General features: G+C 38.7%; 1 long non-coding RNA gene across 2 annotated transcripts in view; it reads left to right on the forward strand.

Moving 5' to 3' along the window:
- Positions 1 to 24,425, forward strand: part of LOC134554249 (uncharacterized) — a 126,899-nt gene that overhangs the window by 39,904 nt on the left and 62,570 nt on the right. For both annotated transcript variants that reach the window (XR_010081211.1, XR_010081210.1), the window contains exon 2: positions 4,012 to 4,105. This is a non-coding gene — a long non-coding RNA (uncharacterized LOC134554249). The remainder of the gene's footprint in view (positions 1 to 4,011; positions 4,106 to 24,425) is intronic.

The raw sequence follows: 24,425 nt of genomic DNA on the forward strand, positions 1-24,425 counted from the left end.
TTATGGATTTTGCTGTTTAGACAGAATTTATTAATAGAATTGAGGATCATCAGCCTATGCTTAAGCTATGCTTAACATAAGCTACTTGCCTCTGAAATTACTGCACTCCAGCCTGCCACTCTCCTGCCTGCAGTTTTTCTGTCTAAAAAAACACGGAGGTGAACTGAGAGTAAATAGCTTTTAATGATATATGTGAAAATATTTTTTAAAAAGGATTTTTTAACTCATCACCACTATTTTTAAGTAACCAGATAAAGGCACAATGCTTATCTGATATACAGGCTTACATAATAAAACTCCCATTCGTTTCAAAAAAATCTCATTTTTCCCATGCACCATCTTGTTTTCAGGTCTTTGGCAAGTTTTTCATTGCTGTCGGGCAGCTGGCAGTATCTGAACTTCTCAGGCAATTCCTAACAACTTGAGCCTTTTACAAGTCAGATCTTTTCAGTGTACCCAGTAAGATAAACAAAAGATAACACTCCTTCCCACAGATTATAAAAGATTTTGAAAGTGGTTTTGGTTTGTTTCCTTTATGGTTCCTGGTCCACTTGAAATCATGGCCCAGCCCTTTTTTACTTGCTATCTTTGGTGAAATCAAATTGAGGAAACCTAAAAGTCTGCTAAAGACTTTGTGAGATGTTCTTCTGTACAAAAGGTAAGCCCATAATAATCAGGCCCTTCATATTTCATTTACATAAATATAATGAACATATATTAGAATAGGTTGTGATAACTTGGGGCAGTGTCAATCAACCAGGCAATGTGCTCATATAGGCCATGGGACATCAATGACATGAAACTAGTGTATATGTTTATGTAGACTCTGTTTGAACTAATATGACAACTCATCTAACCAATCTCCATGTCTGACCCTGACATTGCTTTAAAGAACACAAACAGCTAAGAGTCAGAAGGTTAAAAACATTCATGATGTAAAGTTGTGTTTACCGAAGAATTTTGACAGTAATTTTTAGGTGTTCCAAATCTTGACTCCTAACTTCAACCACTTACATGAATCCTAGGCAAGGGTTACTTTCTCTGCAAGATTTTCCCATTGGATTCTCAATAATTCTTAGTCAATGACCTCACTTTGAATGATAAATAAAGTTTAGGATTTTTTAATTCTTTTTCTTTAAAGTCATATGGAGTGGCTCACAGAATGTTAAGTTTTATATACATTTGGGTACAAGTCATTTTTATCTGCTAATTACCAAAAATTCATGTAACTTGCCAAATAATTTCCCACTGAGACTGCTTATCTGGATATGTTTTAAAAAACCCCAAATAACCAGTAGAATATCCTCATTATCTTTTTTTAGGTAAGAAACAAATTTTAGGCTTAATATCAGAAACCTCTATGATGCACACACACATACCACACCACACACAAATGGCATTAAGCATATGAAGAGAAACAACTGATAGAAATAGAAAATCCCTAGTTTCTTCTCTGAATTTATTCTATATTAAAAATGCTTTACTTCGGCTGTGTAGATTATTAGGAATTCCAGTCAATTGATTGTGCTTAGGTTATGGATGAATAATTTGATTCATACATTTGTTGATTGTTGTCACTTTGTAGCAATGACATATAAGCCATTGGTATTATGTATCTATTCTGATTGGGTAAATATGACTTCTGGAATCAAATTTTGGATGCAGAGAAGGAGATGTTCCAAGTTTGTGTTGCACTACCTTTTGGATGCAGGCTGACTTCTGCTATTTCGCCCCAGCAATTAATTTGGCTAAAAGGTGGGAAATAGCTTATAAATACCCAAAACTAAATCTGCAGAAACTCTAGTGAGAGGCTGTCTCATGGCAAGTCTAGCTAGGGAAGTGCACTTTCTGCATTAAATCATGGGTCATAAAAAAAAAGAGAGAAAAAAGTAGTTTATCTCCTTGGTGGCACCCAAAGTTTCAGTGCACTTAGTAAAACACCTTAATTGCAATGTTATGCATACATAGACCAGCCAGAAAACTATTTTCTAGAAACTGTTGCACTCTTCTGGTAAAAGAGGTTAAAGTCCTTTGTCTTCCTACCATGGGCGAGCTGCTTCTCAGTTTGCCTAGCTGGAGAAATAATACAGAAACATTTTGATTTACTGTTGTATGACAAAGCTGAAAGCAGAGTTGAGAGTATGTTCCAGAGTATGAGTTCCTGTGTGGACAGTTAATATAAAAACCCCCTTCTGCTTCACTGCTTCTGCTATAGTCAGCATAACTAAACCCAGCATTACTAATACCCAGGTAGGGGTATTTCTGTGACCAGCCATGGAAATCAAGGTTTTTCAGTGCCTACTGTGGTGAGCTATAGCTTAGAAGGGACTTTAAAAATGTAAATTACCCCCTTAGCGCCGGCTCCAGGCATCTAAACCAGGATAAGCTGTTTAAATCTCTTTGTATTTTTCAGCTGCTGTGTCTCTCTGGGGCCAGAAACAAAAAAGAACACCACTAACCATATGATACTCCCTTTACAACAGTCCCTGAGGGCTGTAGGTACTGATGGAGTGAAACTCCAGCCCTTACCACCATTAGGTTTAAGTGAAAGTGGCACGCAAAACAACAATGCGGAGGCAAGAGCTCTGCAGTGAAAAGCTGCTCCCCAAAAAGAGGGCAAGCCTGTTTATTTCTTTCATTTTTATATATTTGTGGGTCTGGTTGTGGATTGGCTTCTGGGGTTACTACCCCTTCACCCCACTGTCCAGACCAGCTGTCAACCAACATTATTTTCAGGCTAGAAATATGTAAACAAAGGACAGTGAACAAAAACAAGAAAGGTTGTTTATGTTCCAAAGTGTGAGAAAGTGAAAAACAGACCCTTAATATTGTGCAGAAACTAAAGAACTGACTCCATCTTATGAACAAGTAAAAGGCTTTAAAAAAACTCAGAAAAACCAGGGCAACAGGTTTACTTCCTAAAGTTGTTGCTACCCTATGCCAATAAAGGCAAAGGCAAAAAAATTCCCCAGAGATTTACTATTAAAAAACAATTTAAACATAATAGCACTTTCAAATAGATATTCAAGCATCTCATGTGAAGTTTGAGACAGTAACAAAAGACTACCACTTGCCTTATGTCTGGGTCTGTCACACGGGTTAAATGCCAGAATTCACATGAAACTCTCCTTTCTCCCTGAACTAATACATGGCTTTCCAGGCATAAGCACTACTACATGTAGCAGGGAGAAAAGTAAGCACTACTGATGGAGAAAAAGGGAGATCCTGACCTGGACCAGAGCTATCATAGTCACAGCCACTTGAACAACTTAGAGGAAAAGTGCCTGGAGGACAACACCCAGCAATAATGTATATTGGTTTCTACCTTATCAAGTGCAACAGTGGATAATCTCTTTGACAGTAAATAGACTGTATCTTGAAAGAAACTTACTGCCAACCCAAAACTGGAGAAGCCCCTGATGTTTCAAATTTCTGATGTTTTCTTCTGAGGTTTTATGGAGCCTCCGTGAATATATTTGACTCTTAATACTTGAATATTAAGTGCCATTCTTTCATATTTTCATCTTTTAAAAAAATGCTAATAAAAATAGGAATAGTCATAGGACCCAGACCAGAGTGAGTCAAGAGGTCAGTTTTCTCTGGTCATCTGTCCCATGAAGTGAGAGGCCAAAACTAGGGGACAAACAGTGTCCAGAACTGTGCTTGCTAAAGGAACAAGGCCTGGGCTGCAGTCAGAGAAGAAGACAGCAGCCTGGAATTCTTAGCAAGAGAGCAAGAGGGTTGTTACCAACAGCAAAGTGATAAATCCTGTTAAAACAGGAGGACACCTTTTTCACTATCAATTAAAATTATTTTTCACATTTAGGCTATTCAATTCTGCACTGGTTCTTACAAAAATTAGGCAGTTTGCCCAGCTGCTTTTGTCAGGAAATCTGTCCTTGCCTTTTGTCGTGGGGCAGTTCTGAGTTCAGCAGTATTATTTGTATTAATAATATTTATTGTTATTATATTGTTGACAGTAATACCAATAGGGTTTTTTTCACATTTCAGAGCCTCTGTTGTTTCCTCAGTGGTCAAGAGTCAGGACTCTGGGACTTCAGTCAGTTCTAGAGAGCCTGAGGCTTGCACAGAGAACTGAAATCAGGTAAGCTGCTGCTAGGAGTCAGGTTTGCCTGAGCTTTAGTGTCTGATAGTGTCTGGTTTCATGCTGGTAAAATGCCAAGCACCCACTAAAGTCACTCACTCACTCTCCCCTGCCACAGGTTGTGCAGAGGAGAGAAAAAAATTAACGAAGGGTTCATAAGTTGAGATAAGGACTGGGAGAAAACCCTCCAAGGGCAAAACAGGCTCAACTAAGAGGTATAAAGTGAATTTATTACTAAGAAAATCAGAGGAGGATATTGAGATGTAAAATAAGCCCTTAAAAACACCTTTTCTTACTCCAGCTCCTCCGACAGCACACGGAGACAGGGCATGGGAGTTTGGTCAGTTTGTCCCCTGAGATTTTCTTCTGCTGCTCAGGGAGAGGAGTCCTTCCCCTGTGAGACTGTGGGGTCCCTCCCACGGGAGACAGTTCTCCATGAACTTCTCTGGCATGGGTCCACTCTCACAAGCAGCAGTCTTCACAAAACTGCTGCAACGTGAGTCCTGCCCATGGGCAAAAAGTCCTCACAAAACTGCTGTGGTGTGGGTCACTCTGCCACAGGATGCAGTCCTCCAACGACAGGCTGCCCCAGGTTGCAGGCAGGGGCCTCCTTTCTTCACTGGTTCTCCCACTGGGTCACAGCCTCCTCCAGGCATACACTCACTCCAGCATGAGCACCTCTTCCACAGGCTGCAGGTGGATCTCTGCATTCCCTGTGGATCCCCACAGGCTGCAGGGTCACAGCTGCTTCACCATGACCATCACCATGGCCTGCAGAGGAATCTCAGCTCTGGCACCTGGAGCACCTCCTCTGCTTCCTTCTCTACTGACCTTGGTGTCTCCCATGTTGTTTCTTTCACATGTTCTCACCTGTTCCTTTTCTCTGACTAGAAGAAAAACCTGTGACTTTGTTTTGATTTTCTTCTTAAATATGTTATCACAGAAGCATTATCAACATCTTTCATTGGCCCAGCTTTGGCCAGCAGCATGTCCATCTTCAGAGCCATCAGGGATTGGCTCTGCAGGACATGGTGAAAGCTTCTAGCAGCTTCTCACAGAAGCCATCTCTGTGGCCCCCCGCTACCAAAAACCAGGCCATGCAAAACCAGTCCAAGGGGTTAATACAAATCGTTATTATACCAAAATCACACTGGAGATAACATTGAATGTTGCATGAGTGTTTGCCTACCCACTGTATAAATAATCTCTGCCATCAAACACAAAGATCATGCAGAGTTACTGGATTTAAAAAAAATCAATTTAATTAATATATAATGAAACAAAGCAAAAAGCCAAGATTAGATTGTTAAAGCACTTTGTTACAGATGAAAGCAGAGTGCCTCTCTTTACAAATAAGATTTGACTACCTTTGGTAAATCACTGTGATTTTGCCTTCTGTAACAAAGTCACATGGAAAAGAGTCAAACTTCTAGTGACCCATAGCTTGGTGATGATGGAGCAGTTGTAAAAACTAAGATACAGAAGAATTACTAGATGTGTCAAAAGGTTTTCTCTTGAGGAATCTGATTAATCAAACTGCTGTAGAAATGCTTATATGGATAACTATAAAAGGGGGACTTGGATTTTATTTTTGTTGCTGCTGTAATTACCATCAGACTAGTTGACCATGAAATGGTCAACATAACAAAAATAAACAAGCACCTCCTTCTTTTTAATGTAATTTTCTGCTTTTTCATGTATAGTACATTTCTCCTATGAGTTGGTATTTTTTTCAAAGATATCTATCTGATGAAAAAACCTGCTTCACAGACTTATTAAGTATATGCAAAAAAAGGACATCTTTTAAAATATCAAGTTCAAGACTTATTAGCCTTTAACTCACTGATTTTGCGTTCTGAGAAACTATACTAGCCAACAGACCTTTTTAGTGTCATGAATCTGCTATAGTGTTTTTGCTTCTCTTATTCATCTCTGCTCCAAATGTGATCATTATAGACTTTTCATTTTGCTGGTCTTACACAAGGAATTTGCTCTGTGATTTGTTTTCTTTTATCAATTTTTGTCATCTCCCAGCTGTGGCTAAAAAATCTACTATGGACATACAAGTAAAGGTCAGGATACACTCTTGATTTGCATGCTTGCATTTCAACTTTTGTGGTATAATTGCCAATCCTGTAGTCTTAGTGAAATTTTTCTCATCTACCCAGAGGTATTCAGAATGCCATACAACACTTCTTTCTCCACTACTCCAGTTCCACCGCTTCTTTCTTCCTTCTAGCACAGTTTCAATTATAACACATAGCCAGAGTAGCATGTGTTGTACACAAAGTTTTTGATTGCAATTGCAAGCCTTCTATCTAATTGCAATGTCTTTCCTCTTATGTGGCAAAGCTTCTTGCTGTTGCTGAGCTATGGTTTGTGCAGGTTTAGGGGGGTTTGTGTAATTTATTTCTTCTAGAGGAGTAACAAACGCTAAAGCATCCACGACTTCTGTATGAATACTCTCATGCAACACCAATTTGATTTAAGTGCAAGAAATTTAAGATACAATGAGTTGCTTGTGCTCTCTTGGCTGGGAATTTATACTTTGAATACTGAGAATACTTTGAAACCCGTTTCACCTGGACGTCTTTAAATGCTTTTTCTGGATGCAGTTCCTCTCCAAGTAAATTTGTCAGCAACCATGTATATACTTTCTTTCTTATTTGAATTTGCATCAGCTTTCCATAGTATAAAATTGAATTATTCCATTTCTAGGAAGAGAACCTTTCTTTCCTATCTTAGAGGTATATTTCCTTTCTCCTATCATTGCTGACACATCCTCTTTGTGAGAAAGTGTAAGCTTTAGGAGGATTATGGTATCTGCTTGTGGAAGAAGGTCACTACAAAGGGCAGACCTGCAATGCCATGAAGATTTGAAAGCAGAAGACAGTTATAGTAGGACATGTAGAGCTAGGAAAAGCCAAAAGTATGAAGTAGAGGACAACAAAAGGGATCAAAATGGCAGCAACAGTAAGAAGCAGAAAAGATAGGAAGGATATTTTTCCCCTTTCTTCTTTCCATTTCTCCTATAAAAATGAAGAAATGGGGAAACCACCCCCCCAAATCCACAAGAAAATAAAACCCCACAGATTCAGGACAGTGAAGACAGAACAATCATGCAAGTTCAATCTTATTTTTAGTAAAAACTTAGGCAAAATGGAACTACTTTGACAGGTAACACTTAAAAGCACTGACTTCACAGTAAGGCTAGAAACAAGGGTTACTGCCTTGTGAACTAGGACATTTGGTTTCTAGCTCCTATCTCACATGGGGAGGGGATTTGAAAGGCAATACATACTTCCAGTTTTGTACTGTGGGCTGCTGGAATTGAAATCGGATAGCTAGAACTCCTATCTCACTGTTGTCTGCTATGTGTCTCCATGCACATATACCATTTCATGATGGAGAGGTGGGGCTGCTGTCAGTGCTGCAAAGCCACATGTATGACTAAACTCAGGAGGCTGGCCACTGTCAGGCTCTACAGGATTTGCATGCTTGTTGGGACTGACTGCACGGTTAAGCACCATTTAATTGAATAGGAGCATTAAGTACCTACATAGTAGTAGAAAACCTGAGCAAGGTTTGGACAGGGTAAGGGTGAGCAGCTCAGGTCCAAGTCCTAAGGGAGGTGGTAAGATCTGTGCCTAGTTCAAGTTTTTAGCAACATTTGAAAACATTATCCAGTTGCTTCAACTGCTCTAACTTTTCTAGGTGCTGCTAGGCTCAGTGTTTTTTCACTTGTTTCTAATAAGTTGGAAATGTTGAGGAGGGAGCTGTTTTAATAGGCATGGTGGAATTCTTCAACAGATGTAGCTAAGGGAAACTTTTGTGTTTGTATGTCTTATAGAACAAAACACAACCAAATACAGGTCATTGACACTGTTGTGTGATTTATTACTCAGGATTTTGTCTATAGCAGGAATGTAACTGTTGTAACTTAAAGGGGGAAAAAAAATCTGGTTTTATTTAAAAGTTTTCCACTTTTTCTAGTTATTCTAAAATTGTTCAGCTGTGATGAGCAAAGGAAGGACCTAATTTTGATTTCTCTGTTACATAAATCTAAAATATGTTAAATAGACATGCTAAACATTTTTTTCTCTTCAAACTGGCCTCCTGCAGAAGCACTGCAGCTGGGCAGAGTACTCTCAGCTCTGTGAACAGGAGTATTACCATTGCTTCAGCTGGAACAAGGCCATGCTCATAAATCCAGGATGAAGACATTTCTGTCTCTTCCCTCTGTTCTTGGTAATGTTTTTGTTCTTCTCCCTCCAACATCATGCTTAGTCACCATCAACAGGTAGGTTGTGTAATATCTATTCAGGGACAAGTGTACTGAAAACAGTTCCATGGGACAAGGTCATAGCTTCACTCCAAAAGGAAAAATACTGCCCTAAAAGAACATTGTCAATGGGAAAGCTCTTCTGAACTTACAAATGTGTCAATGTTGCATTTGAAAGTCAGGATGACACCAAAGCTCAAGAGTGTGTTGCAGCTTGGAGTCACATTGATTCTTGCAGGAAATGGGCCTTTTATTTTACAGAACAGGATGTCTTGGAGATCTGGTGTCTGTAGCTGCTAATCTTTTCAGCCTCAGCACCCAAAATCCATGCTTAAGGTCTGTAATAATTAGGAAGATTTCTTTTTTAGAGGTGTTGGATTTTACAACTACCTTTAAGAATTCTCTTTTTTTCACTGTGATGATACTGTAATATAAATATTCATAAAGGAAATTTGTGCATGAAGAGAAGTACTAATCAAACAGTAATTTGCTATTGTTGCCACTAGAGGATGAACATTAAACAGGAGTGAAACAGCATACTAGTAGTGCTCCTCTGAAAGTCTATTCCTTTCAAAGTGTACATATATTGTATGACAGAAAACTAGCTGTATCATGTATCATTTAAACTTAAAAATATAATTCCAGTAGATTTGTGAGTGCACTGGAGAAATGAAAAGAAGTTCAACTCTGTAAACAAAACCACTAGGTGTTTGGTTGTTGGTTTTTTAAAGTTTATTTTTGCCTATGGATATTCTTACATGTGAAGTATAATAACAGCAGTATAATTTTGTAAGTGCAACTTGATACATTTAGTTTCACATTTTCTAACATCCTGATTTTATAAATTAGACACAAACCGTTCTTCGGGAACACCATTTACTAAGGTCTGTACTGTATAGGCTTGGTTGAAGTCCCATGGAATTGTTACATGCAATTAACTGTTGATGATGTGGTTGTAGAACATCAGACACATGTTGCAAAACCCCTGAAGAACCAGTTGATTGTATTAATATTCTCATTAAATACCATAAGTAGTTTTATAACTTTTGCAAACTCATGAACACCTGAATTATTCCAAAACAAATGCTATATATATTTTTTCTATTTTTTTTAAAACTTTCTAGAGAGGAAATAGAAGTAGTTTTCAAAATCATGAGGTTTTTTGCGTCTGTCTGCCTGATACAGCTTGAAAACTTGGAAAGACCCAAACATTAGTTCTCTGTTACCATTTGGTAGAATTTGTTTTCCTCCACTGAGGAAAGTCTTTGGGATTTTATTGGCTCCAACTAGTTCCATGAACCTGACAGGGTGGCAGCCTTGCTGTCTGAAAAACCTTTCCATCATTTACTGTATTCTGAATTTCAGGACTTTTGCATTGCACTTGGAATGAAGCCAAAGATACCTTAGACATTAAGTAGCCATATTCACTGGATTCCTTTTGCATTTAATATAGCCCAAAGCAGGGCCTTAGAAGGAATTTTGTAGCAACTACACTCCTGGCCTCCTAAGGTCTGGAACCTGTCCCACGTGAACTTTCAACTTGGCCTAGCATCATGGAAGGCACCAGCCTGAATAGACAAAGGCACTTTGGATGTGACGACAAAGTCTGAATTTTGGCAGAAGACCAGTGTCAGATATCAGAGGGTATTGGATAGGCAAGGAATCCAGCAGTGAAGAGCAGGCACTAAAGGAGAGAGTCCCATTTAAAAGACTAAAAGACACTAAAGACAAAAGATGTCTTTGTCTCATAAAGAAGGAAAGATCTAGAGGCCAGATTGGAGAAGATATTAGATGAAGACATTTGAAGACCAAGAAGCTGGACAGACAGGAGCCAAGAGTGACTTTGAGAGGCAACAGTGAGAAAGAAAAGCAGAAGCAGTATCAAGACTTCCTGAGACTAGGAGAAGACAGAAGAAGGAACAACTGGATCTGAAAATCTGGGAAGGTACAAATAAACAAGAGGCAGAACTGGGTCATTTGGATTAAGCATTGGGTCATGCAGCCAGACTAATCTGTGCTTTTCCCAGGGGTAGAGGAAGGTTTTATGCTAACCTTTCACTTGCCTGATTTTAGTTCAGCCCCTGGCACAAATCACAGATACTGATGAAATGCCTGCAGGCTCAAGGGGAATAGCAGCACATCTGCAATCATGCATATTTTATCTCAAAAGCATCTTGGGATGTACACCAGCCAGGAGCTCTCTGGTTGCCAGAGGAACCTGGGAAGGCCAGACAAGCAGTCTGGGTAACACACAAACAAATTCCAGAACATTAACTAAACATGAAACCAAGTGAGCATGACCTGGCTCCTGACCTGAAGGACAGCACCACCCCACTGCCTGGCTACACAAAAAGCCAGGTCTGAGGATAAGGCTGTTCTCCTGAGAAACTGAAGAATTTCGCTTGAAGAATCATTAGCAAAAACATCCTAATTCTTTTCAAAGCCTGAAAGAGGTTGTAAAACCACAGCTCCACTCTTACATTTTGGAGTGTAACACAGATGCTATTGATTGGCCCATCTCATAATGTTGGCATGTGACATACTTCTCCTTCTCTGCCACCTTGGATGTGAGATATTAGAAGTTATACTTTGTGGGAAGGAAATGCAAAAGTGTACCTTGCCTCCATTCTGAACAAGCAGCTTATTTTAAATGGGACTCTCTCCTTTGGGGTAATTAGTGCCTGGAACAGCTGCAAAACCAGTATAAGCCAGGAAAGTGCACATGCTGGAGCCACACAAGTGCAGAAATATGTGTATATAGGTGGTAAATCTGTTCTGGATTCCTGCTGCTGACATACTGACACTGTACAGATAACTGAGAAGTGATAAACTCTGCCTGTTTAATCTAATGTTTAAATAACAGACAGCAGTAGGAACTAACATGAGTATTGTGCTCTTTACATCAATCTTGACTGATGCTTCACAAAGTTCCTTTGAGCTAAATCACCATTTTCACAGTACAGCTGTCAGGCAAGACACCCTTCTTGACCTGCATGTAGCAGCTCCAGAGGAAAAAAAACCCCAAAACCTAAACCTCATACTCCCTCAAAACACACAGCCAAGGAATAAATATCTCCAATACAACAGTGAGTTATATTTGCAATCTAAGGCTGGGACAAACTGATTTTGAACCAAAACTTAAAAATAGGCTGTCATTATTAGTAATCTCTAAAGAATGGCCTCCAACCTTGGTGCCTATCAGTATTTCCTCATTTCACCAAGTAACAGCAAATACACTCTGGATTACATCACCTTTGGTTACCCTTAGGATGAAGAGATTCTCCTTTGGCTAATCAGAATTTCACTCTATGTGGCCACTAGGACTTTGTCTAGTGACTTCATGCTAGGAAAGATCAGCAACCCTATAAGACTTGAATGCTACATGAAAGATTAAGGCCAGGAAGAGTTGTGGCAGTATGAGGAATTATTCTTAAACATTAAGTTCTTCCTCCCCTCTTTGTTCTAGGCCTTTCAGCCATTATAAATTCATGTTAACTCTCATGTAGAGGCTCCTCTTAATTTACACCTGACTTATCCTAGATTTAAGAGGAAAGAATGACAAAACAAACAACTGAAAAATAACATTTTGGAAGGAAAGAGGAAGTCTAACAGGCACTATAGTGAAGAGTGTGATTTATTGGAACTTGCCACTCCCACATGATGAGTGTGACAGCACTTATCCCACAGGTAGTCCAATCAAGCTTCTTCAATTGTCAGTTCATGTTTAGTTGCCTCCTCAATGTTTTTAAGTTGATGAAGCAGCCATTCTCTTTCTTTCTTTCTCTGTTATAGAAGAAAAAATATTTTTAATCAACCTAATCCTTTCAGATACCACCTGCTTTCAAAAACAACCTACACAAAGGACATATGACCCAACTCAATTTTGCCTTAAGTTTTTGATTTTTTTAAGCAAAGAAGTTTTACTCTCAAAACTGGCAAGTTTTCTTGAGTTTTCAGCACACTCAAGAACAATATGGTACAGAGAAAAAACAAACCAAACTAGAATTTGAGGACTTCACACTGACTTGACAACCTTCAGAGTCTGACTCTGCTGCCTTCCTATTCTTTCTATGAGCTTTCCACAGCCTCTTAGCAAATAATTAAAGCTTCAGAAAATTGAGTTGTGTACCACAGACAACCAACATCTGCAGAGCATCTGTCAATTCAAGCTTTCCCCAGGAAACCCTACATTAATCAAAAGGACTGTTCACAAGATCACATTTGCAATGACTGTCATTCTTTTTATAAATCATTACAAGTTGGATTTAACAGAAAAAAAGAGTAGATTATTATTTTCTTGAGTTTGAGCTGACTTGCTAACATTAAGAAGCTTTAGACTTCAATGACTGATTTCTTCTTATTCTTAAATATCTTCTAAATAGAGATATATTTTAAAAATATACTTTCCCACTGGGGTACACAATGAGTCATACCAGCTCACAAGCTGAAGCAAAAGCTAGTTTGGAAGTTTACACGGCATCCCATCTGTGATTAGGAATGGTATGACAGAGTCTACCAGGTTATGACCCAATTCATAAACAGATGACCTCACTGCTAAAGTTGTAGAAATGTTCAAGTAATAAACTATTCTCACTTTATTGGAAAAATCTGTATGTATTCAGCATTGGTAGAAGTTTGTGTAACTTAGTTATTGAATAACTAAATGAAAGCCTTTACCTGAAGAATTTTATCAATTTTCTTCTTTCTGGATTTTGCTACCAGGGGATCTTTTATCCCTGGTATTCCAGAAACAAGCCATGAAGGTCCGCTTTTGGGAGTTACTGCAGCATCCATAGATGCTCTGGTGGTAGCTTGAGTTTCTGTGTTTGGGACAACTTTGTGAGGAGCTGGCTCTTGATTTGATTCATCAGAGGCCAACACAGTGGAAAGCCTCTTTCTAGAAAATACAAGCCGAGAGTTTTGGCTTTTCTCTTTATTTAGTTCTTGCATATCAGATGCTGTTGAAAGCATTTTCGGGGACATATGAGGGATGTATACATTAGCACGTACTGATGATACTTGAGATAATGATGTACTTAGATTTGATTTTGGCATTGGAGATCCATAAACTCTCTTTGTGGCTTCTTGGTCCTTGATTGACTGATTTGTCAGATCTATAAGAGATGGACTTTTTCTTGAAAGCATTGAGTCCACTGGGGTGCTGTGTGTCACCATTCTCTTTTTCAGAGATCTTTTAACATTTAGAAAAGAATAATCGTCCTCTGACATCTTGAAGTCAGGTTTATTCCCTTAAGAAAATAAAAAGATTGTGTCATTGTTGACACTGTGAGAGATGCAATACAAGCTGCTTTTTAGCAGCAAGCTGTTAAATCAAATCCAAAGTGTTTTTATTTTCATGTCTATATTCTGTCATTACATAGAAATTATCCTTTATATAGATCAGTGTTCAAACATTCGGAAGAGCCATTTTGAAAACAGAACATGAGCCAACAGCTGTTCACACATCCAACACTTACTCCTCTCCCAGCCTTCTGCATGAGGAGCTCCAAGTGTGCTAGAATTTTTAAAGACCTTTCATTAACTGCAACATCATTAAGGTGGTGTTTCCTCCTTTCAAGTATATAAATAATATACTTTTGAGGTTTCAGCTACTAACACTCCATATGCATTTGAAAACTTGTATGGCAGAGAGACTACCATTTTGTAGCAAAAATCAAGTGCCTTAAAGAGATGGGCACAGAGTTTCTGGATTCATCAAGGATCTCTTAATCAAATTGCCATTTTGTTTCCCTTACTTCCTTGAAAGGGGGCTCAAAAACTTCTAATTCCCTCCTATTTACTTGACATTTGTCTCACTTCAGCTGATCCTCAGGTTTGATTATAAAAAAAATATATGTTCTGTGCAAGTCTATTTTCAACTGAATTTACAATGTCAAGGTTGTTTTTGCTAGTAGCATTATTCCTATCCATTTTCAAACCCTCAATAAAAAGAAACTATTTCTTACACTTGCTACTTGTTGGGCAGAAAAGCCCAAGATAAAGATAACCATTTTAACATATGTTGAAGATAAATATCTAAATTAGGTGAGCAATTAAGTACTCGTACTAATTGTTGAACTCCTTGCTTTCATGAGGTTGTTCAGATACCTCATGCAGGTTAATCGCCTTATATTCTAAGTTGTATATAGATTGCGGCCTTGGACGGGCAAGACAACAGGACTACCATGAAGCATGGCTCAGGAAGACAGGGAGGTATATTTGCTGAAGTAAAAGATATTAGTTCTCCATCCCTTGTCAAGTACCTGTGTAGCACCTAAGTTTTCTAGTAGAGTTGCACATTCACTTTGTGTTTCTAAACACAAAGGTGGCAGGAGAGAGAGCACTGACTCTTCAATACAGCAGAAGTCAGGTGTTTTAGGTGGTGTTTTTTTTTTTGTTTTTTTTTTTTTTTTTTTTTTTTTTTTTGTTTGTTTGTTTGTTTTTTGTTTTTTTCCCTCAAAAAGATGGAGGAGTACTCCCTAATAATTTTTATTTGGATACCTATTTCTTCTCTCACTTCATAGCAGTGCCAGCTTGTGTAAAACATAGGCAGCACTCAGTCTACAGAGACTGCCTTTTTCCTTTCCTGTTTAGATAGATTGACTTCCTTTAGTTTTTATCATAGAAGCTTACATGACTTAGCTTAGAAAGAGAGTAAGAAGGAGTTTGCCGCTACCACTCCTCCCCCAAACCTATCCTCAGCTAAGTATTTTAATGCTTTTCCCTTCACCATTAAATAGCCAATTAAAAGCTATTTCTTACTTAAAGTAGTTTTTAACTTTTTTTTTCAACCAAAGCTTTTGTGGAAAAAATAGTAAGTTTTTTCACATTTCTCTATGCTTTAGAAAATAAATCTGTATAAGCAATAGACTTTTCTGCTCTAACACCACTATAGATAAAGGAGAGAACTCTGAAAACAACAGAGAAACATAGAATATTTGAGATTATCAAAGTGTCTCACAGAGAATGCATTTCACAGGCAATTTGACAAAATAGAGCAGGCTTACCAGACCTACCAGATTCTATCTGATATCTTCCTTCCTTCCTTTTTAAACTAATCTACCTTCAGTTGCCAATTCCCTTTTTATACACCTGTCAATCCTGGCCAGCCTTTGCTGCAGACACTCCTTAATTAACACATTTAGTAATTTTGGGGAATATCAGCAGTGCTTCTAAATTAATAAATAGCTAAATAGAAATCTAGAATAAATTAATCATAGGAAAATGGATTAGCCAATTTATCTATGTGCTATGTTTGTCGCTATTTAATCTCTGCTCTTTACTGCCTATTTCAATCACAAAAATACTCTAGTGGTTAATTGGCTTCACATGGTTTCTTAAGGCACGTTGAGGATCTGCTGCAAGATGGATGTATGTTGATGGAGTATATTGCCATCCTTATTTTATTTTCTCGATGCTTTTTTTGCTCACAAATAAATGGGAAATTAATGTTAAATCTGCCATGAAAAATCTCTTCTTGTAGGAAAATAGAAAGTGAGAATAAACTTAAAAACTGTAAATTTCAGTGTGTATTTCATGGTGTTTGCAGCTAACAGCTAATGACAGCATTTTATCTCGAAGCATGTGTTTTCAAAGTATCAGCTCTTAGATTAGAATTCCATTGGTTTGAAATGGTATGGTTTCGGTGGAGGACTGCAATTTTTATCAACTGAAAAACAGCTGGACTACACCAGTTCTTCTGAATTGGAAGTCAGCTCCGTGGTAGCTGACACTAAACAGCTGTTATCACAATGTTGTAGAGCAAGAACAGGTGTGAGGGAGCATGTACACAAATAGTGGGGTAGCCCATTTTGACAAAGCATGACCTATGGACTTTTACGCTGATCAGACAGACTTAATTTTACAGCTTTATGTGGATGACCTAGAGTGCATTCAGCACAGAGGGACAAAAGCACTGATCTTGCAGGAATTTGAACTTTTGGTTCCAGGGAGTCTGGGTATTTCAAACCTAATCGTAAACTGCTCTCTCTTGCCACATTAATAGTTGTACTATGAATAGAGAATTGGAGCTACCAGTTCAATATTTATAAGTAACAGTCTGTCAATATATGGATAAAGTTGCTAGGTTTAAGTTATGAGCCCCTAAGGAGCTGAAAGAGAGCTTGAGAAATGGAAGCACATTACAATCATATGGATTGCATGAGTAAACATCTTGGAAATAAATAGTCTGTCCAGGATAAGCTATTTATTTCCTAAACTCCCAGGGGAAGTTCCTACAGGAATATTTTGAGAATTAAACAAAAAGTATTTTGAGACACTTGTGGCTGGGGAAAAAAAAAGGTCTCAGTCATTTATAAACACAGATCAATCTTTACCTTATTTTGAATATTTGTAGTTAGTTTTCATACCTTGTGGTTTCGTGAACAAACTGATCAGGTCAGTCATGCAGCCTCGCAGGCCTGGCAAGCCAGTTCTTTATATAGTACAGAGGGATGTCTTGACATGATGTCATAATGTTTATGGTGTCCTGCTGTACCGTGCCACATAATATCACCTCTCCCAGCAAGGCAGTGATGCAAACAACTCTAAGCAGCATGAACCTGCATGAGAAGCTTTTTGGGGTGCTGAAAAAACGGACCTAATTTCACTGGACCCCTTCAAATCCTTATGGCCTTGCTCCCAGCTGGTGCTTGGCACCCCTTGCTTGCTTGTCCTCACTTTTTGTGTCCTTTTCCGTGGTATCTCACAGTCTGCAAGGGCTGTCTGTAGCTGCATCATCTTTATGTCTACCTTCCATGGCCTTTTCTGTGAAACTCCTAAAAAACAACCTTCCCCTTTTCTAAAAAGCTTTTACTTTCTATTTTTTTTCTAGAACCTTGCTAAATATTCTCAAGATACTAATTAAGAGACTTGCAATTTGTTCTTGCTGTTTTAATAATGGTTTATCTTATGTCCTGCAGATCCATCTCTTTATCAAGTTGTGGCAGGATATTACAGAGAACCAGAAAGTCATAACTGTACAGAGATAAGACAGAAAAGAGTCCAATATTAATGTAAGAATCAGAGCTCAGCAGAACATCTGCAGGGATTATAATACCTTGGTCTCAGTGTATCTGTAGCCATGTTCTATATCTGAACAGGAAATACCCAAACTGTGATTTGAGTGATACCTTGAAAGCTTCTTGCATCTTTCAAAGAATGACACATACTGTGTCCTGCACTCAGACCTATTCATTATGATTAATTTCTTCACTAAACTTACATTCCTTGGAATGATCATCTTTATCCTCAGCATTGTCTACTTGATATTTTGAGCAATAACCTCAAAGATTTGGGTAGAACCTTTTGGTTCTATATTTGGTTCTATATTTACACACAGTCCCTCTCATTTGTTGCGTAATGCAAGATGGCACTTAATTCTAGCAATGTTATTCTATATCTCCATTTATATTCAAGCTCCCACTGTTTTAGGTTTATGTCTTGAAAGATTCTTTTGTTGATCTCATTGTAGGAGATAATTTAATCTTTCTAAATTTCTTCCAAAAATCAAAACCTACTTAGGTTACTGCATTTCCTTAAATTAAACATTAATTCTTAAAATTTTTACTTCCAAAACTAACAAAAGTGGGGAATATAATAACAGCACTGTGTTTTGTTCAAATTTCAGCCCCTTCATTCCAGTTCCAATACATTAATTCACTTCAAAATCATGGAATTTTGAGGAGGCTTTATCTGGAAAAGGGAAATACTGAAATTATTTTTCAGTTTACCAAGGAATAATATACATGGAGAGACAAAAAATGGACACCTTTCTCCCTTTGTTTTCTGGTTTGTTTTGAGACATGCAATTCTTCAATTGCTGCTCTTTTAATTTCTTCATTTTCTACTCTGAGGATGTTGCCAAACAGTTCTTCTGAAAGGAACTTGTATTCTGAACCAATCCTTAGCTCATATGCTTCCCTAATGTATTTTCTTGAATTGGATATGCAATTCTAATTTGTGAAGTCACTAATCTTGCATAAGTCTCCAAGTTAGCTGCTCTCCAAGAGCTAGGTGCAGTCTCTCCCAGGCAGAACACAAAGAAGCCCTCTCCCTGCTCTTGCAACTAGTCTGATGTTTTTAGGCATAGAGGGTGATTCCACAAGGAAGTACATAATAAGAAATAGGAGCTGATAAGTACAGCTCAGCATTCTACTCTGTCTGATGACCCAAGGTGGAATGACCCTTATTCAAAGCAGTATAAGGAAGAAGGAAGAGCCAGAGGAAGCATGGAAATGGTAGTGAGGATCAAAAGAAGAGCGAAAAGAATAAATTAAGAGAGGGACACAAATGTGAAAATGTTTTCCTAAATTTAGACTTGTGTAGAAAGAATAAATTAGAAGAAAGATAAAAGGAGTGGACTAAACAAAATTAAAAATGAAAAAGAAAGGAAATTAAATTGTTTCCTAAGTGATTTAGAAGACTTGGGCCCAAATTACAAGCTGTTTATGGATGAAACACCATAAAAATACAAATCTGTTTCAAATTCACTTAAAGTATTCTTCCTGTGTTTGAGTTTTGTATATAGGCAAGTAAATCAAGAGTGCTCTAAGAGTGCTGATCAGACTGAGCTCCTTAGTGAAAATAAGACTGAAACATTTATTTGCTAATGTGAAGTCTAAAATGAACAAAGAGCCTCATCATTAACTAACCTCTGCAGAATAATGCCTCCTTTGGGACTGGAAAGCATTATGGTATGGTGGGTGAATGGAGAAGTGATTGTGTCCCAGTAAGCTCCTTGGACAGCCACAGACATTGAAATGGAAACACTGCAACACATTCTGTGGACCTAATCTCTTCAAGTGCATAGAGCTGCACAGAGGAAGCCAGTGGAAGTTTTCAAAAACACCTCAGCACTATCTCCACTTATTTCACTAGAAATTACGTGTCTGGACACCAGTGAGAATCCTGAGTTTTGTGACAGGGTGAACAGTGGGGACAGGCATTTTATGTATGTGTTTGGAAGACACTTTAGAGTGTAACAGAAAAGGAAAGATTGGAATAAAAAGGCATGGAATATTCCAGATCCCAGGAAGGGATCTTTAATGTTTATCTAGTCCAACTGCCTGACACTTCAGACTGACTAAAATCTAAAGGATGTAATTAAAGGTATTGGCTGAATGACTGTTAAACACTGACAGGCAGAGGGAATCAACCACCTCTCTAGGAAGCCTTTTCCAGTGTGTGACCACCCTCTTGGTAAAGAAATGCTTCCTAATGTCCAGACTAAACTTCCCCCAACAAATGTGGCTTTGAACACTTTCTGGCACTGGGTACCAAGGAAGAGAGATTGGTACCTCCCTCTCCCTTCCCCTCCTCAGGAAGCTGTTGGGAGCAGTGGGATCACCCCTCATCCCCCTTCTCTCCAAACTAGACAAAACCAGTGTCCTCAGCTAGCATGTCTGCCAGGCCCTTCACCAGCAAAACCTCCACTGAAACCTCCAGAAACCAAGGACAATGTGAATCCTTTGTAGTCTGGTAAACAAACTTTTCAGTGCCTGAAAACATTGTGTACAATCTTGTTCTTCAGCAATTTTAAAGTGTTTTGCCTTTTGGAACACTTTCTTCACATGTTATTTATGTTATGGTGGTAGTGTGAAAGTGGTGGTACCTTTGCAATTTTGGAGCTTCCCATTTTTCGGTTTGTCAATGCCGTTCTTCTGGCCAGAGGCAACATCAATGTCTTTGTCTACAGTGTCCAGGAACAGACCTATGTATGGCATAATTTTCATTCCAATCTGATCAGAGGAGCACCTCATAAGGAGCCTGAGAGGAGGGCTTTAGGGAATCCTGGATAAACAGGTGTAGCGATTTCATAACCTCTCAGTAAAAAAATAGCTTTGAACTAGCAATACACAGAGTCACGATGTGTACTTCAGGTTATGTATTTCTGCAGGTTTTGATTATGACTGCTATAAATGGACCTGTCCAACTGGACAACAAATCTGATTTTGTGCATTCAAACCATGATCTTGAACTACTTACTGGGTTTCATGGCTGCTCAGAAAGTCAAACCCTTATTTTAATGTCTAAATTATCTTCTATGATTAATTTCAATAAGAGTTTGAGGAACTGTGAGATTTGTCTCTTTGAACCATTTCAAATAGTCTTGAAAGATTTTAATATGGGTGTTGATACAAATTTTTTACTGATGGCCACAATTGCAGGCACTTGGAAGTAGTATTCTAACAGCCATTTTTTTCCTGCTTTAATGTAATAGGACTGAAGAAACAAGTTCCTTAAGGAATATACCTTTACATCTTATAGAAAAGTTCAGTGCCATGTCCTCCCTCAGTTTAAACCAGGTCTGCACTCAGATTGAGTGCCTGGTGTCTACATGAAAGGAAGAGCTGTTTGTACTCATATAAAGATCCTACAATATTAAAATCATTTATAAAAGTTTAAAGCATTAAAAATTGTTGTCTCTCTTTGTTAAACAAGGTTATAATACACAAGTAGGCAGTCTAAAACCATTGGTGGGGGATTTCAAATAGAAAAAAACACCTTTTTTGTGTAGAAGTCTGGAGGATCAGTATTTAACTTCAAAAAAATCTGATTACCTCAGTAGTAAGAAGTCAGATATACTTTAATAGCAGCAGGGATCATTGACCTTGATAAAATCAATGTGTTACCACTACTTTTGTAATTACGTCAATGATTCCTCTTCATTACACTCTTGTCTCACAGGAATGCCACAATGTGTTCTGTCTGCCTGTTGTTTATTCACTAGTCGGTGTCCTATACACTCTCTATGTGTTTCTACACTCCACTAGTCAATCTGAGTTAATATTCAACTTAGACCTTTCCTCAGTAATTTGCTGTGTCTTTTCTGATACAACTGCTCCTTTTTAATTATGTGGCAGAGCTGCTGAGGAGCACATAACGGTATTGCCAAAGTTCAATAAACATACAGAGTAACTATAGAATTTGGGGGAAAACAGTCCATGCTGCTTTCATGACCTTTGGCAATAGTATGAGCCCAGTTTGACCAATGCCAAACAAATGTCTAGCTTCAAATCTCTCAGCAAAATGATGGATTTGTTTTACTTTATTACATCCAATAATAAATTAAAAGTGCTGTGTTTGTGCAGTGCAGTAGTATGGCCAGACTGAGTATAGTCCTGTGTAGGAAGTAAGGCCAGGTGAATATAAATGGCTCTTTCTTGTGGCATTAGAATTGTGCAGATGAATCCCCAGGTGGTCTAAGCTGAGGAAATGCTAATTAATTATTCAGAGTCCCCACTGACTTAGTGAAGCAGAGCACTTCTAATAGGGAAACTTATCTGCTTTGTCTGTGATGGTGTAGTAATTTATATGTTACACTGCCCCTGTGAAAGCTATCATTGACACATTTGGAGTGTGCCTAGTAAATGAAAAGGTAAATATTCCTGATAATAATGACTACTTCATCACTAGCTTCTTGCTTTCTAGCTCTTTATGGATAAATCTAATAACAGTTAACCAATGCCTGCTTTTAAATAGAGGAACAATGTAAACCTGGGAGACTCATATTAGTGTAATATTAAAAACTAGTTTCTGTTCTCTGAGCTTTGAGCCTGGAAACCTATGCAAACTACTGTTGAAGCTGATAGAACTATTCTGCACAAGACTGGATAATAGGATCAGACCAGGATTCTAAGCAGCCTGACAATACCTCAAAATCCCTATCATTAAATGCTCTCTTGACAGTTTAGAGAGTTTCATGAGAGCAAAAAATGTCACAGACAGTCTCTAATACATGGCTCACTTTACAGCTATGACTCTTTTTTTCCATCATAGTGACCCAAGCAAGAATATGGTACATGATTTGATACCTGTCTAATTGAACATCATGTTCTGCCAGCAGAAACAGCATTAGGTGACCCACTGCTCTAGGGAATGGCTGCAAAACTGGAAGACTTTGACATAGATACAATGGCAATGCACCAAGGTACACAATGGAAAATGTACACAATGTTCTCTTTTTCTATTCTCCCCTTCTGCCTGTTTGAAATCTACAATATCCTCTGGTAATATTTTTGGACAAGAACCTCAGTTTCAATCCTGTGCAGTTTATGCTATGGAAATGTGTTGGGGGTTAGATTTGGGTTTTTTTCTTCTCACAGAATTTTTTCCCATAAGTTTCCAAGAGGCCTTGATGACTCCTTAGTCAGAACAAAAAGGAGTACTTGAGGGATATGGCAGCACAAGGCTACACCTATTGTTTTTGAGTCCCTGGGAGTGTCCCTCAGAGGGGAGAGATGATGAGCTTTGGGAAAGGCAAAAAAACAGATCTGGGGGAGGGAGAGGCACTCTTGCTCTCAGCTCCGAGGAGGACGGTCAGGCTGCCCTCTGCCTCTGCCTTGTCCTGGGAAATCTACAGTCATCTGCTGTGTACCCGGGAATCCTGAGCTCGCTTTCTCCAGCCTCCCCCCCACCGCCGCTGCTTCTTCGGAGCTTTGAGGTTCCCCTGCTACTCTGTAGCCCTGCACTGCCCAGCCCTGCCGGGACACCCCTGCTGCTCCAGCTGCCAGCGCAGAGCTCCTCATCTCATCCACCGGTCCGGGACTTTCCTTCCTTCCAGTTCGGCCTCTCGGAGTCCTGCAGGGGCGCCGAGATCAAACTGCTCTGGGCTTTTGTAAAAGAAAGCCCTCAAGGTTCTCGGTTCTGTTTATTATTGATGCTGTAGTTGTTGTTTGTTTGTCGTTTTGTCATATATACTAGTAAAGAACTGTTATTCCTACCCCCATACCTCTGTCTGAAAGCTCCTTTAATTTTTAAAATTGGAATAATTTGGAGGGAGGGGATTTGAATTCTCCATCTCTAGGGAGGTCCTGCCCCCTTCCTAGAAGATATCTGTCTTTCAAACCAAGACAAAATGCTGTCTGGAATTCCTCATGTCCAAAAGGGTTACCAGAGGTGTAAAAATCTAATGCTGATACTGCCTCATTCTTTAAGCAAAATGAATTCTTATAATGTCTCTGAAGTGATTTGGCTGTGTAATGTGGCATGGCAGAGGAAAGTCTTCAAGTAATGACCTGAGTCATTAATCCAGAACATACACTATCTCGTTAACATATGTGTCTGTGAGTGTACATATTTTATACACAAGTATAAATAGCTCTGTGTGTATTCATGTACATAGAATTCCCCAAAACAACACTTGAAGTGTTACACATTTTAGTATTATGAGAAAGCCTTCAAATACCAATGTGGCAGAATAGACAGAATGAAAGATGAAGGACAAATTTTCAGTTTATTTATGTCCTTTTGACTTTAGTGGAGTCATTCTGATTTACACTTAGGAGGGTCTGGTATGTTGTCTTTCAGAAGGGAAAAATGCCTACATAAGGCCACACAAACACTTCTCACTAAGGGCAAACCAAGAACAGTTCCATCACACTCCCTGAGAACACTGTAATTCTGTACAATTCACATTGTGCTATCTAACCTGCGAGAAAAACATCTGGGGAGACTCTGTCTAGCATTTGGGTTAAAACCCCTTGCATATGAGCCCAGGCTGTTGTACATCACAGGGGACCCTGGATTTCCAAGTTATCTCAGGGCATATCTTCATGGGCAGGGATTAGACACATGAGCACCTATGCTTCTGCTCTGAGCTGGGCAGATGGGAATCTGCTGTCATTTGGAAGTGATACAATCACATTACTTTGAACTAGCCAAACTTAGTGATTCTCATGTGAGGCATGTTACCTGATAAAACTGTATCAGTTTTAAAATCAGTTTTAAGTTAACCTATGCAATTTTGCTCTCAGGTTTGCTCTGTATCTTGCACAATATAAACTGCCTATAAAATCTACACTTGGCCCAAATTGACTAATATTTTCTGCCTTGTGGAGAGATAAGCTTACCCTAATTGTCTTCTGGTCTGTGTGGCAGGTATTTAGCTGCTCATTGCATATTTACTTTCCTCTGCCTGCACAGTGAATGGTACACTTGGCCCAAGCTGGCTTACACTATGATCTATGCAGAAAATCAGTGAGACTCACAAGAGAGCTGAATTGTTCTCATGAGATTCTTCAGTTCAAAGCAATTCAG

Source organism: Prinia subflava, chromosome 1, assembly GCF_021018805.1.
Source record: "Prinia subflava isolate CZ2003 ecotype Zambia chromosome 1, Cam_Psub_1.2, whole genome shotgun sequence".
Lineage (NCBI taxonomy): Eukaryota > Metazoa > Chordata > Aves > Passeriformes > Cisticolidae > Prinia > Prinia subflava.